The 15156-nt window shown below is 43.0% G+C and overlaps 1 pseudogene across 1 annotated transcript in view; it reads right to left on the reverse strand.

Annotated features, from left to right (window-relative positions):
* Positions 1 to 15156, reverse strand: part of LOC308151603 (tubulin beta chain-like) — a 33626-nt pseudogene that overhangs the window by 15503 nt on the left and 2967 nt on the right. The window contains exon 2 of the transcript in view: positions 5096 to 5218. The product of the transcript in view is annotated as a tubulin beta chain-like (transcript). The remainder of the gene's footprint in view (positions 1 to 5095; positions 5219 to 15156) is intronic.

Consider the following 15156-nt stretch of genomic DNA (forward strand, 5'->3'; position numbering starts at 1 on the left):
ACAAGGCAGCAGACATTGACAAGGCATCTTCATTGACAAGGCAGCTGCATTGACAAGGCATCTTCATTGACAAGGCAACTACATTGACAAGGCAGCATACAATATGGACAGTTAACAGGGTTTATGTACAGTGTGCAAAACAGCAGTGGTACAAAAGCTAAGTTGAAGTCCTGAGTGGTATGGGGGGGGAAACACGAAACTGATTAGCTACCGTATCTGACAAGACTGTCCTGTAGTTGTTCATGTGACTGTTGTTCTAGTGTTTTAGTTTGTCTTTCTATGTGTCTAAATAATGTGTCTAGCTAGAATCTGGCTCAGAACATTTTGTTCTTTGTGGTTTCTGGTCGGCCACCCCATTTGACATGTATTGTAGTCCTTCATTGAAAAACAAGGAAAATACACTTACCATAATTTGATAGAGGAGAGGTTTAATTCAATAAACGTTAAACGATCAAACGATCTATTTGGCTAGCAACTAGGAGAGCAACTAAAGATATAAATACCAGACAACCTAAATACTTGCTTAAGTTGAGGACGGACATGTATGTATGTGAATATTATCTTCCCTGTAACACAAAAGCAGTAATAAAGGTTCCTACCTATTTTGTCATCTGATGGAGCAGATACACAATTCATTCTTTATGCGATTTTGTTGTTGTTATAATGGCAAAATATATACAACAAAAGTCAATATGGTTTAAATGATGCTGTCATTTCATACAGGGCACCCTCAAAAACGAGATGATGAAGAAGAAGAACATTAATTATTTTTTATGATGGTGTCAGCTTATTATGAAAATGGTATCTGAGACATTCTAATTTTGTATCACTCACTGTGATGTAATGCACAATTCTAGAACATAATGTTACCAAGGGGAATTACAAAATTTGATTTGATTTGATTTGAATGAAGGTTCTCATTGCTCAGAAGAATATAGTTGCAGTGTGCCACCTCTTGCCCAAAAAGTGGATATTAAAGATATTCAACACAAGAATGAATGAACTGGAAGAGGGGTCCACCTCTACATTTCAGAGATGCAACATGGAGAGTTCCATGGCCTGTACAATATTTAATGAGCTACGACTGGAAGGAACATTCTGTGATGTGGTGATTAAAGTCAATGGCATCGACTTCAACGCACACAAGAATATCCTTTGCGGCTGGAGTCCATATTTCCGGTGAGTGTCTTAACTTTGTGGAGATGTGGCCATGATGGATGGCAGGGATTCACTTGGCATGGATCCAAAGGATAATCAGAAGAAAATAGCCAGATCCTACAAGAGCTTACACATTGTTCTTTGTGGCAGCAATGATACATTCTATAAAAGATACAACTATTGATTCATAATATTTGTGTACCCCTCTTTATATTGTGATATACTTGCAGAGGGTGTTTATTATATTGCTGTGCTGTATTGAAAAGAGTATTGAGAAAATTTGGTACAGTATATGGATGATCCCTGACCATCATATCCCTCCTCTCTAAACCCTGACCCACAGAGCTCTCTTCACAAGTGGCTGGAGCAACTTAGAAAAGCGGGTGTACAACATTCCTGGTGTGTCACCGGACATGATGCGTCTCATTATTGAGTATGCCTACACACGCTCTGTGCCTGTGACTGACGAGAATGTGGAGCAGCTTCTGGTGGCTGCAGGCCAGTTCTCTGTCATGGGCATTGTGCGAGCCTGCTGTGACTACCTAGAGGCCCAGCTGTGCCCGGAGAACTGCGTTGGCATGTGGGTGTTTGCAGACTTCTACTCCTGCCCTGAGCTCAGGCGCAGGTCCTCTCTCTTCATCCTGCATCACTTTGAGGAGATGCTGCGTAGCTCCGAGTTCCTGGAACTCTCGCCCAGGCAGTTTTGTGACATCATTGAGAAGGACGACCTGAACGTGAAGCAGGAAGAGGTAGTGTTTGAGGCCATCCTGCGCTGGATTGGCCATTCTCTTCAAGACCGCAAAGCCCAGATCTCTGTGCTGTTGCCTAAGGTGACTGAGAGTTGGACAACACAGTTAGACCTACGTAAATGTTTGATGCATTTCATAAAGGTGTATCGGCTGCCGACTGCATTCTATGTCTACATCTGTCTGTGTCTGTTTGCTTAGGTACGCATGGCCTTGATTACAGCAGACTACTTCATGAACAATGTGAAGAATAATCCACTGGTGAGAGACAATGATGACTGCAAGCCCATCATCATCAACGCACTGAAGGCCATATATGACCTGAGCACGAATGGGCCCTCCAGCTCCTTCTTTGGCAACCCTCTGACCCGCCCTCGCCTGCCCTATGCCATCTTACTGGCCATCGGTGGTTGGAGTAGTGGCAGCCCCACCAATGGCATTGAGGCGTATGATGCACGGGCTGACCGTTGGGTCAATGTGACTCGAGAGGAGGAGAGCGAACGGGCCTACCACGGTGCTGCCTACCTCAAAGGTTTTGTGTACTGCGTGGGAGGCGTTGACCACATTGACTACTTCAACAGTGTGCGCAAGTTCAACCCAGTCACACACACTTGGCACCAAGTGGCACCCATGCACTCACAGCGCTGCCACGTCAGTGTGGCTGTGCTGGGTGGCTGCATCTACGCCATGGGCGGCTTTGATGGCTATGTGCCACTCAACACTGTTGAGCGCTATGAGCCTGAGACCAACCAGTGGACACTCATCTCACCCATGCATGAGCAGAGAAGTGAAGCCAGTGCCACCACACTTTTTGGAAAGGTAAGTGGAACAGAGGAATAGGTAAGACTAACTGTACCTGTGGAACACAACTTGATAACTATTGTACAATGAATCTATTAAAAAGCCAGGATGGATGAATTTACGAGTTGCCTTAACTCTAGGTATACATATGTGGTGGTTTCGATGGGAATGAGTGCCTGTTCACAGCAGAGTGCTTCAACCCTGAGACCAACCAATGGACTCTGATCGCACCCATGAGAAGCCGACGCAGTGGGGTGGGGGTCATCGCCTATGGGAAGCAGGTCTATGCGGTGAGACCTACATAAAAATACACAATAAATCTATGCTCAAATTCTGATATTCTGTTATTGACCCACATTTCCTCCTATCCTCTCTTAGGTGGGCGGCTTTGATGGAGCCAACCGTCTGGGAAACGCAGAGTGCTACAATCCCCAGACCAACACCTGGCGCGCAGTTCCCACCATGTCCAACCCACGGAGCAACTTTGGCATCGAGGTGGTGGATGATCTTCTGTTTGTGGTGGGCGGCTTTACCAACACCTTGAATGCGGAGTGCTACGATGAGAAGACAGATGAGTGGCATGACGCCGATGACATGGGGATGGTGCATGTCCGCAGGGGCGTTAGCTGCTGTGTGGTGCACGGACTACCCAATGTGCTCGAGTATGTTGCCCCGCGAGATACCCTGCAGAACCCCCGGGAGGAGCTCATACTGTCCACCTCCGATAGCATCCTTACTGTCTGACACCATATCTACCCACCATCACCCCCCATCCCTACATGACCCAGTCCTGCCCACTGCAGTCCATCTGGGCAGAGACAGAAAGTACCAAATAAATCCTTCAAGTGCCCATGGAAATCACATATGCATAACATTTCTGTCTTTCTTATTGCTTCTATCAGGCCGGGTGGTACAATTATTTTTCTACAATGACCGTGTCTTGCAATGTTCCTCCACACAACCACAATCCAACCGCACTGACTTGAAGGCAACAGACTGACATTCATTCTGACAATTTCAGACTAGCTTGTCCATCAGACACACAAAGAGGGTATTTCAATGGTGGGCATTTCACTGACGCTGGTGATGAGTACCAGACTATTGTTGGGGATGTCCTACACACGTAGAGTCACAACCAGTATGACTAAGAGAGAGAGAGAGAGGGGGGGAGAGAGAGAGGGTTGTCTGTGGGAGATTAACATCACAGGGTTTATTTTTGATGACGGGGGCAATTGTGTGATACATGTCACCAGATGGGACCGAGATATCAACTTCTGTGAAAACTAGACAGCAACAACCAAGACGAGACAGAGACACCCCGACCTTTCGGTCGACGCAGACAGTGGTTGTGTGTGTGTGTGTGTGTGTGTGTGTGTGTGTGTGTGTCTTGTGTGTATGTGTGTATCCCTGGCAGGGAGTCAGCCAGTGGAGTTATTTGTAACAGCCTAGTGAGTCATTCTGCAGTGTAGCTCACTAATAGCAGCAAACTCTGCCCACACAGCTGACAGTATGTGTGTGTGTGTGTGTGTGTGTGTGTGTGTGTGTGTGTGTGTCTGTGTGTGTGTGTGTGTGGGGGGGGGGTGTAAGGTGTAATGGTTTGCATCATCAGGGAGGTAGGGAGGAAGAGAGAGAGAGATAGAGAGAAAAAGAGACACAGAGACAGAGGCTCAAGAGAAAGAAATAAACTCCATCATCACCCTCTGTATAATCACTATGAATCTACTTCTGTTTTCATACACACACACCCACGCTGAAATCCCCCCGTAATACCCACCGTTCCACAGAACTGTAATGCAGGAAGCAGAATCACCCACTTCCCTCTTCTGATCAGGTCACTGGGAGGAGGAGGGGGTGAGCAATTAAACACCTGTGTGTGTGTGTGTGTGTGTGTGTGTGTGTGTGTGTGTGTGTGTGTGTGTGTCTGAGAATTGCTGCAATGACTAAAAGAAAGGCCAAACAGGTTGCCAAATGTTGCTCTGTCTCGGCTATTATTGGCAGCTTGGCCGTGTGGAGAAGGAGGTGTTATGTGTACCCTTGAGTGTTCAGTGTTGCTTAGCCCCGAAATATTTGATTCCCTGCTTGTGTAATTGTGAGTGAGTGAGTGAGTGAGTGAGTGAGTGAGTGAGTGAGTGAGTGAGTGAGTGAGTGAGTGAGTGAGTGAGTGAGTGAGTGAGTGAGTGAGTGAGTGAGTGAGTGAGTGAGTGAGTGAGTGAGTGAGTGAGTGAGTGAGTGAGTGAGTGAGTGAGTGAGTGAGTGAGTGAGTGAGAGAGTGAGAGAGTGAGTGAGTGAGTGAGTGAGTGAGTGAGTGAGTGAGTGAGTGAGTGAGTGAGTGAGTGAGTGAGTGTGTGTGTGTGTGTGTGTGTGTGTGTGTGTGTGTGTGTGTGTCTGACCTGAGGCCTCATTGTAGTAGACGCTGATCCTGTCCAGCTTCAGGTCGCTGTCTCCATGGTAACTCCCTGTAGGGTCGATGCCATGCTGTCTCCATGGTAACTCCCTGTAGGGTCGATGCCATGCTGTCTCCATGGTAACTCCCTGTAGGGTCGATGCCATGCTTATCACTGATCACCTCCCAGAACCATAGAGAGAGAGGGAGGAAGGGGGGTGGGAGAGAGAGGGGGGGAGGGGGGGGGAGGGGGAGAGGGGAGAGAGAGGGGGGGAGGGAGAGAAGGGAGGGGGGATAAAAACGTCTCTCTTAAGTGCCCTTTTGAGTGGCGAAAATTAGAGGACGTGCCCTACTGGTGCCCCTCCAATGGTCTAAACTTGACCATGTGCACTGATGGGGTCCCATGTTGTGCAGTTGGTGCCCTTTTTTTCTTTTCGCCCCCCCTGTCCTTCAAACAGCCTGAGTCCGCCACTGTTGGGGAGTCTAAAATCTAAAAATCAGCCATTAAAGGAGAGTCAAAGTAGGATTTCTAAGACAAAAGTAGACCCTAAAAAAATCGACGCAACCTTTTTTGACTGACAGTGAGCAATATATTAATACCTTTTTTTTTCATTGCGCTTTTTGACATGTACGGAACCCCTTTCACGTGAAAAAAAAATAAAAAAAAATGTTTCTCGTGCTCACGAGATACTTTCGCGTGCTCACGCGATACTTTCTCGTGCTCACGCGATAGTATTTCGAAAACAAGTAGTCGTCAGATGTGCTAACCATGGCGGAAGATATGACTGTTCAAGATGTAGTTAAGCTGTATTTTGACCTGGGACTTCATTATAAAGACATAGTTACTTTACTTGCAAGTCGTCACCATTATGTTGTGTCTCAAAGACATTTAAAACGAATTCTGAAGTCGTGTGGTCTTTCTCGGCGCAAGAACTACACCACTTTGGATCGCGTAGTTGAGTTCATTGAGGAACAGTTAAAAACATCTGGCCAGCTCTGTGGGTATAGCAGTGGCGTAGCGGACGGGCCCGCAAGCGACGCACCGCGGGGGGGCCCCAGCCACTAGGGGGCCCCCTAACATTGGATCCAAATTTTTTTTTATTTTTTTTATAATTAAAAAAAATATAAAACAAAGAAAATAAGTGGCCCTTCATTGTGTCAACCTTAATTTTAATATATAGGCCTATATTTAAAAAATATATACATAGTTAGCCGTATCCAATAGCAACATGACTTTGACGTCACACGTAGGCAGCGAGACACAAGGAAAATGAGCAAGCGAAAATACAATACAAAGTACAATAAGCATTCTTTAGGTGGTGGTAGATTCTCTATTCGGACATTATAGCCGCTATATGTGGGACTGTCGGTCCGATATTGTAAAAAAATCAAATAAAAATGTATGTTTACGGAAGTACATGTCTCAAGTATTATCTCGGCGGTTAGTCGAGTGAAAGAAAAACAACATACAGATGATAATTCACACAATATAATACCACGAAAGCGTACAGCACTAAACAATAACATTTATTTGGGCAGCATCATACTCAAACTCAGGCAGAAGGGCAGGGTCCGGCCAGGTTCACAGTCACAGGCTGTCAGTGCATCATACAGGTACATAATTCAGCATGGTTAGGCTATATATAGCTGTTTCTTTTTCTATTCTACTATTCTATTCTACTTCTGCTGTCTGCGTCTCCCTGGGTATTCCTAGACCAGATGGCAAACAATAAAGACATGCCACAATATACCAGGACTTAAGAAACGAGATGTCCAACAAAGGATTTGACTAACCATGGCCAATTTTACGCAACAAGTAGACTCTGATGCAGCGGAGACAGGGTTGCCAGATGGGCTGTTTTTTGGTGGATTTAGAAGTTTTTAGATTGGTTAGGTTGGAAATTCTCAATCCCATCTGGCAACCCTTAGCGGAGAGTCTACAGCTTGTATGTTTACAGATATCACGCTGCTATGCACACCACACTTTGAAAAAAAAGTGTCAAAGTGTCTAAAAAAGAAATAAAGCTTGTACTTTTCTACTTATAATACATTCTACTGATGTAGTCTACCATTTGGTTTTAGTTATTGCTCTCACTTGTTTGTACCTTTTGCTAAGTCAAGCATTTATAATGTAGAGTGCATATTGCGAAATTTCGCAACGTCAATAACGCATCGGCCTCTAAAAAACGCACGTTTTTTTTTTTTTTTTTTTTTTACTCCGTTGCGAAAGGGCCCCCGCCGCCACCTTGCGGGGGGGCCCCGGGATTTTGCGCTACGCCACTGGGGTATAGGTGGATGTACAGAAAATGCATGGAGAATGGATTGCACGTCAAGAAAGAAGAGATCCGATTAATTCTGAAAGAACTTGACCCAAGGGGTGTTGAACTCAGAGGACTAAGACGTCTCCATCGCCGAAGGTATTTTGCAAAAGGGCCCAATTATATTTGGCACTTCGACTCCTATGACAAACTGAAGCCATTCGGTATCTGTATAAACGGCTGCATTGACGGGTTTTCCCGTAAAATTATCTGGATGAATGCATTCACTACCAGCAGTGACCCAAAAATCATTGGAGGCTACTACATGGAAGCAGTCAAGAGATCAGGTGGCTGTCCAAGGATTGCCAGAGCCGACCGGGGCACAGAGAATGTTAAAGTCAGAGACTTTCAGCGTTTTCTCCGTCGCAACATTCACGACGGCTCTGGTATTGACAGCTACATCGAAGGGGCAAGCACCGCAAATCAGCGAATAGAGAGTTGGTGGGGCTTCCTCAGAAGGGAATCAATGGAATTCTACATTTCTCTGTTCACTGATCTGAAGGACCGTGGTTTGTTCGATGGTACTTATTTGGACAGAAGTCTAATTCAGTTCTGCTTCATGGGTATCATTCAGGTGAGCTACAAATGTGCCATAGGCTATTGTGTTAAACATTCTATCATCTGAAACTTTCCAATGAGCAGGCACTGCATGGTGGTGAAAAGGGCCTACTGTATGGCACTCAAGTGTCTCATCCATGTGGTGTCCTACAGTAATAATTCCAATAATTCATAATGAAAAGCGAAGATGGCTCTAATAGCGTTTTTTTTGCATGGTCTGCGGTGCTTTTCCACGTCAGCTGAGCTACGAACCTGTCCATGGTGCTGACATGGCAAATGCAGCGCGACCAACTCTGATTTTCGATGTTTTGTTTATTACCAATAATTAACTTCATCAACAACTTTAACATTTAACATGATTAGTTTCAAATAATTTCATAATGTATGTAAGGCCCATGAGAATAACGAATTTTATTTTTCTAGGACGAATTAGATGAGACCATCAAAGTGTGGGATTCACATGTCATCAGACCATCGAAGAATAACGGGGTACCCAGTGGTCGACCCCGAATCATGTACATGTTCCCAGAACTCTACCGAAGTGAAGACTGCCTTTCCCCAGTGGACAGAGCTGATGTACAGTTATGTCAGAGTAACTGCACATTTCGACCAGCAGTGCCATGTGACACAGACATCTACAACATCTGCAACGTTCTGATGGTTGAGTCACAGCTGCATCTTTCAGCTGATGCTTATCAAGCAGTGGATTTGTACCTGCATTTGAAGAATGAGATAAGATCTGCTCTCTAATTTTAGATGGAACTACATTTGTTGTGGTATAGGACAGGAGCATTGTCATTGATGTTTTACTTTGACTTTAAATCAGTAATGAACAGGAAACAAACAAAACCACAATAAAGAAAAGAAGAAAACAAGAACAAGGAATCTTTATTGAACAAAATTGAACAATTATGCTCTTGACAGAACAGTACCAACATGCAAATACTTGGTTGTGTAATACATGAATGAACAAAAGAAGTGTTTTGAATGTAAATAAATGTAAATCTGTAGAAATTGTTTGTTTCAAACAAATGGGGCTAACACTTTATTTTAAGGGGTCCCCTGATACAATGTATCTACATCATTAAGTACAGTGTGACAACCTATGTACTAATATCATGTATTTAAATTGTACCTAACCCCTAACCTTCCATAATGTATGTACAATGTAAATGTGTGGTATTACATATTAGTACATAGGTTGTCACACTGTACTTAATGGTGTAGATACATTGTATCAGGGACCCCTTAAAATAAAGTGTTACCCAAATGGTGTACAGTGTACATAGGGTAAGGGTCAGTGGTTACATACATGATACATATGGAAGCATATAGTGGACTTAATTCAAATGTTAATGCTAATTAAGTCCACTATATGCTTCCATAGATACATGACATTACATATTGTTACACAGTTGTATTTGGGACCCCATAAAATAAAGTGTTACCGACAAATGTCATAACAATATCAGTGGAAGATTGACATGTGTAAGTTCCCTTACATTCACTACACAATATCCATTGTAAAGCAGTCACCAGACAGGATATTGTCAAACTCTTTACGAAACTCAGGGTATGAGCTGTAGGTGCATGGTAACTCAAGAACCGCTCCACATGTGTGTGCTACAGGCCTGCGACTTAAACCACACAATCTATTAAAAGTTACTTCGATTGTGTCTTTGCACAACACAGTGGATCCTGTGCAGAAGCGTAAGAAGATCTCCAATTTTTTTTGGTCGATGCTTCTAACATACCGTAGCAGGTGGTTAAGAGCTGTCTGCTCTTGTGGATTTAGACTATCAGTTGATGGCTTTATCATCTGGGCCACTTTCTTGTTAGTTGGCCTCTTAGATTCGTAAAGCTCCATTATGCTCTCTTTGGTTATGAGTGCTGGCACAGCATTGTGAATACAGGAGTGGAAACAGTCAATTATGAATTTAGGCTCTTGAATCAGAGCTTTGTGCGCCATTGTTAAGATGGCAGCTCGTAAGTTATCTTTAGAGGGCAGGCAGTGTGAGCCCATTCTTGAGAAGATCTCAAGTAAGTCCTCTTCAACAGTTTCATCAATGTTGCCCTGTAGTGCTTTTTCAAGCGATGCACGCTCATTCCCTGAAAGAAATCTGGCAAATGACATCATCAAGAATTCTTCATCCACCGAACTAACTCCTTGACAACAGGCTAGAACAAAAGCTGGTGACAGTCTGATTGGCATGAAATTGTGGTCCAGGTATCCTTTCAACCACACTCTTCCAAGAGCTTGCCATTTCTTCTCGGGATAGTCTGGTTGTAGTCTGGGCACTCGTTCTTCTTCCCCCTCACACTGTTCCAAGAAATTTTCCCAGAACGCGGAGTATGCCTCTCTTGACACACCATCACTATCCACAGCTTTCTCATTTGTAAACTCAATTTTTAGATTAGCTTTCAGTACTTTTGGTTCCATGAAGACATTAAGGACATCATCAACTATGTTTACTCGTCTTATTTTCACAAGGACAAATTCTTTTTCAAATGGGTCTGGTGCAGCTGGAAGACTGCTTGATGATTCAGGTCCGTCATTCAGTGTAGAGTGCTACAAGATTTTAAAAAAGGCAGTTAGGTGTGATTATAGATTGATTCATCAATTAGCAAGTATAAAATGAATAAACATCTTGACAATCAATATATTAATTAGCATGAAAAGGTGTGATTAGGTACAGTAGATATTATGAATTATATAGATGTGCTGCTTTTCTTTTTTACATCACAATAAATAGAATATCTTTTAATTTTGAATATTTGGATGAAAAATCAATCTGAAGACATTGGCAATTTGTCACTGTATTTTGTAAAATGTATATACATTGTAATTACTAAGAAAAACTCTTCAAATGGATCAATAATGGCAGTCATCCATGGCAGTAATGTTAGAGGTTAGTTCTACACTATACCTGCATACTGTTAAAGTCATGTGGATTCCAGGGAAGGGTGGAGTCTTCATTATCCCAATCATCACCAATAACGGGTCCAAAGTGTACTTCGAATTCCTCAACAGATGCTTGGGTGGCAAGGGCAAGATCTGCCTCATCATTTAACGACTGGGTTGCATCTTGATTTGACTCAGCCATTAAACATTCATCTTCAGATCCATGGCTGCTTGTTGATTGGCAAGTATCGGCAGATGGTGGATGCAGAACCTCTGTGTTACTCATCACAGGAGTTGATTGTCTTGATTGGCTGATTGGTTCTCCTGTCTGTTGATAATTCAATTAAAAAACATACAAACAAACATGCAATTATTACCTTATCTTTGATTTTGCATCATCTGATCCAAGCAGTCATGTGTACTATCACATGCATGTGGTTAAAACACCTTGCACCTGAGCAGGTTTTTTTTTGGTATATGCATTGAGTTAATGTGGCGTTGAATTCAAAACCATTGGCCCATTTCCATTAGCTGCGGTCAAAATGTAAGATCGAATTACATTTGTTGTTTGCAACGAAATCATGATCTCTCCATCTCTCTGTCCTCATAGACTTCACCTGTGATTTATTCTAAACATAGCTGCTGTGTCATGCAGATGTAACCTAAATGCCACTACAGGAAACTATAACTTTTAATAAATTATTTTTTGTTTGAATCTTAAAAAGTAATGTTTGAACATTACTGCACAAATTAATCTCTATACAACACGAGTTCTATCACAGACTGGGTCTACGAAATGGGGCTTACGTTTTCATGGTTTTCCTCCATTGAACCACTGGGTGCTGCACCTAAATCAGCGGAGCTCTCTGGATGATCCACTTGATAATCAATTGTAGTCCTCCAGTGATGACTTCTCCTAGTTGTGTTCCTCAAGGAACGTCTCAGCCTTTTCCTAGTCTATAAAGAATTCAGATGATCAGCACATTATAAGATTATACAGCCACATATTGTCCAACTGTTCAAAGAAAATCTTTCGGAACTAAGCGCCTCTCTGGCTGCGCATCTTGACTTATACACGCATACACGAGTCTTTAGTCAAATTCTGTGGCCCATTACTATTCAGTAATTACTCCGTTATTTTCATTTTAGAATCTGAAATACATGTTTGTCTAGCCTGGCTATCACCAGACCAAGCTCAATCTTATTTAAGCTGCAGGGCGAAATAAAATCGCTGGCAGATCGGGCTGGGTTTACCCAGTCTAATGTTTGTCCACAATAGGCTACCACTTGATAACCACCTCCCGCCCAATATTTCACAATTAATAGCCTATCAATATAAATACAATATAGTATTGATACGTGGCAGAATATACATTACCTTCATTTGACTCTCCTCTGGGGGCTCGAAGTCCGATGATGAAACATCAGAGACAGATACCGGTGTCACGTCTTTAGCCAGTGTGGTTGTGTAAACGCGCAACATCCTTAGTTTGGTCTGCTCGTACAGCTGGGCCACTGTGACTTCAGGGGATAATGCGTTGTGACTATAATCACGAATATCAAATTCGAAATTTGCCATCAGCCCTTTGGACGAATGTCCATTTGGAAAAAACAAGCCTTTGCCTGTCTCCAGCAGTTCCCTCATCGGTGTTGATTTCTGGACCGAAAGGTGCCCTGTTCCACCTCCCTTTCTGGTTTTTACTTGGTGAAAAGTGCCGTCCTCAGAGTGGAGCCATCCCATTTCAACCCGCCGGGTGTCTTTGACGGCATGTTGGTTTCCAATACCGGAGCCTTCTTCTGGGTTGGCAGGAGTTTTCCTATGGTTTTCCCCAAGCCTCTCTCTTACTTTCTGCATGAGAGAAGACTTAACTGTCTCCACTCCTCCTGACTTCACAGTTTTTTGGCGACAAAATGCACGGATTGCAAGTCGGTCACCATATTGTTCTATATACTCTTTTAGCTGCTCATCAGTCATCACATCTATGACGTCGATGTCGATCTGAAAGGCAAACGTATAAAAATCTATTGAACGGAAGGTGCTTGCACCAGAAAGCTAGAAATAATACTCTATAGTGTATTGCTTACTTTATATTATAAATTAACATTCATTCTCACCTTATCTGCTTTTAGTTGGTTTATTACCCGGTCAGGTATATCTCTTGACTTCATGTACAAGTATATATCTTCCGCCATGGTTAGCACATCTGACTTCTTCTTCTTCTTCTTCTTCTTCTTCTGTTGGGTTTAACGGCAGCTTGCATCCTTAGGGTTGCACTACTGCCATCTTCTGGATGTGTCCAAGTCTAGCACATCTGACGACTACTTGTTTTCGAAATACTTCTCGTGAGCACGAGAAAGTATCTCGTGAGCACGAGAAAACTATCTCGTGAGCACGAGAAAGTATCTCGTGAGCACGAGAAAACTATCTCGTGAGCACGAGAAAACTATCTCGTGAGCACGAGAAAGTATCGCGTGAGCACGCGAAAGTATCTCGTGAGCACGAGAAACATTTTTTTATTTTTTTTTCACACGTCCCTTTAGGGGTTCCGTAGACATGTGATGTGAGCATGTCAATATTTGCATGTACACATTGGCTTTGCTGCAGAATGTAGGAATTAGATGATAATGGTAATAATGATAATAATAATTCTGTTATTTGATGGAAGATCAGAGTATCAAAACAGGCTTCCAATATTCTTATAGTACACTTAACCCTGTACCCTAACCCTGTCAAACATAAATAAACATGCTGTAATACTGTGAGAGGTATACCTTTATGGGATGTACACAAGTGGAAATGGAAACACACAGCATAGCCCTTTTTGATAGCGTATGCTATAGCGCGAATCGATAATCGATAGACTCTGCTATCGATTCGCACTACGTCAGCATTTTTTTTTGACAAGGCAGCACAAATTGGCAGAACACCACCTAGTCCAAGAGCATTAGCTCAAAATTGAGTCAAACCCGGAACAAATTTGTAACAAGCTGAATTTTTCAGGATATGTTCAGAATACCTTTAGGAATAACATACTAAAAGTCCCCGTGAATCCCCCTGGTGCTTTCTGAGATATTCAAGATGGCGTGCAAAATTGCCGCTATTTGGAGATTTTTCCATATCTCAGGCTTAAAACATAATACAAATGCAATAAAAATGTTAAAATATATGTTTTCTCATACAAGGAATCCAAATTCACCATTGACACACTGCTAAAATTAAAGTTAACCAAGATTACAAGGTCATTAATGTGACAATGACACAACATTCACATAGTGTACCCATTAAGCCCAGGCACCATTTAAGCCCATTTGTAACTTTGAAGTCATTTTTTAGAAAAAGAGGGGCCTGTCTAATGCTATTCATTATTTTGTCTAATCACACAATGTCTTTATTGTTAGTTTTTATTTGCCACCAATCACATTTGTCAATATTGAATAAGGCTCCCTTACATCTGTAACATTTTGATGTTTGATGAGTCTGTGAAACAGACTGGCTGCTTGGTGAATGAGCTCTGCAGAGCTTGAGAGAAAAAGCATATTTGTTAACACCTTGTCTGCCTTGGAGTGGCTTCATGAAAACTGCCCTGAGAAGTGATGAATTTCAAACTTCCAGAATTGAGACTCTTCCATTCATAAAGCTGGATCCAAGCAATCCAAGCACTATCTACACTGCATTGTGCTTTGTACAAACACAGAGTGAGAAGCACAACCTCAAGATCTGCCCAGTCACATTCGACCAACCCCTGTATCAAAAGGCCTCTGAGATAGTTGCTGCCTCCAGAGACTTGGACAAAGTGATGGTGCGACTTGGTGGGTTCCACCTGCTGATGTCATTTCTAGGCAGCATTGGGCAGATCATGACAGGAAGCGGGCTGGCAGAGCTGTGGGAACGGGTGTATGCCAAAGGTTCAGTGGTGCATATGCTCAAAGGTCATGCCTTCTCTCGAGCAGTGCATTCTGACCTTGTTGGCCCTCATCTCTGTACTGCTAGAGAAGTCATACTGGGCAAATCAGACTGACAAGGAACATCTGGTCAATCTGTATCAAGATATAGTTGACCAAGATGAAGATGCAACTCAGGTCAACGAAGATGAAACTCTACGAGACTTTCAACAGTTTCTCACTCATCACCTGGAACAAGCTGCCACACAGAGCAGAACAGGAAAGTTATGGGTACAGTACATCAACCAGGTGTTCCTCATGCTCCACTTCATCAGAGCCGAAAGGACAGGCAACTGGAAGTTTCATCTTCACTGTGTGCAGGGAATGATCCCACATTTCCATGCAGCA

Source organism: Nansenia antarctica, assembly GCF_963989245.1.
Source record: "Nansenia antarctica genome assembly, chromosome: 2".
In the NCBI taxonomy this organism is placed as follows: domain Eukaryota; kingdom Metazoa; phylum Chordata; class Actinopteri; order Argentiniformes; family Microstomatidae; genus Nansenia; species Nansenia antarctica.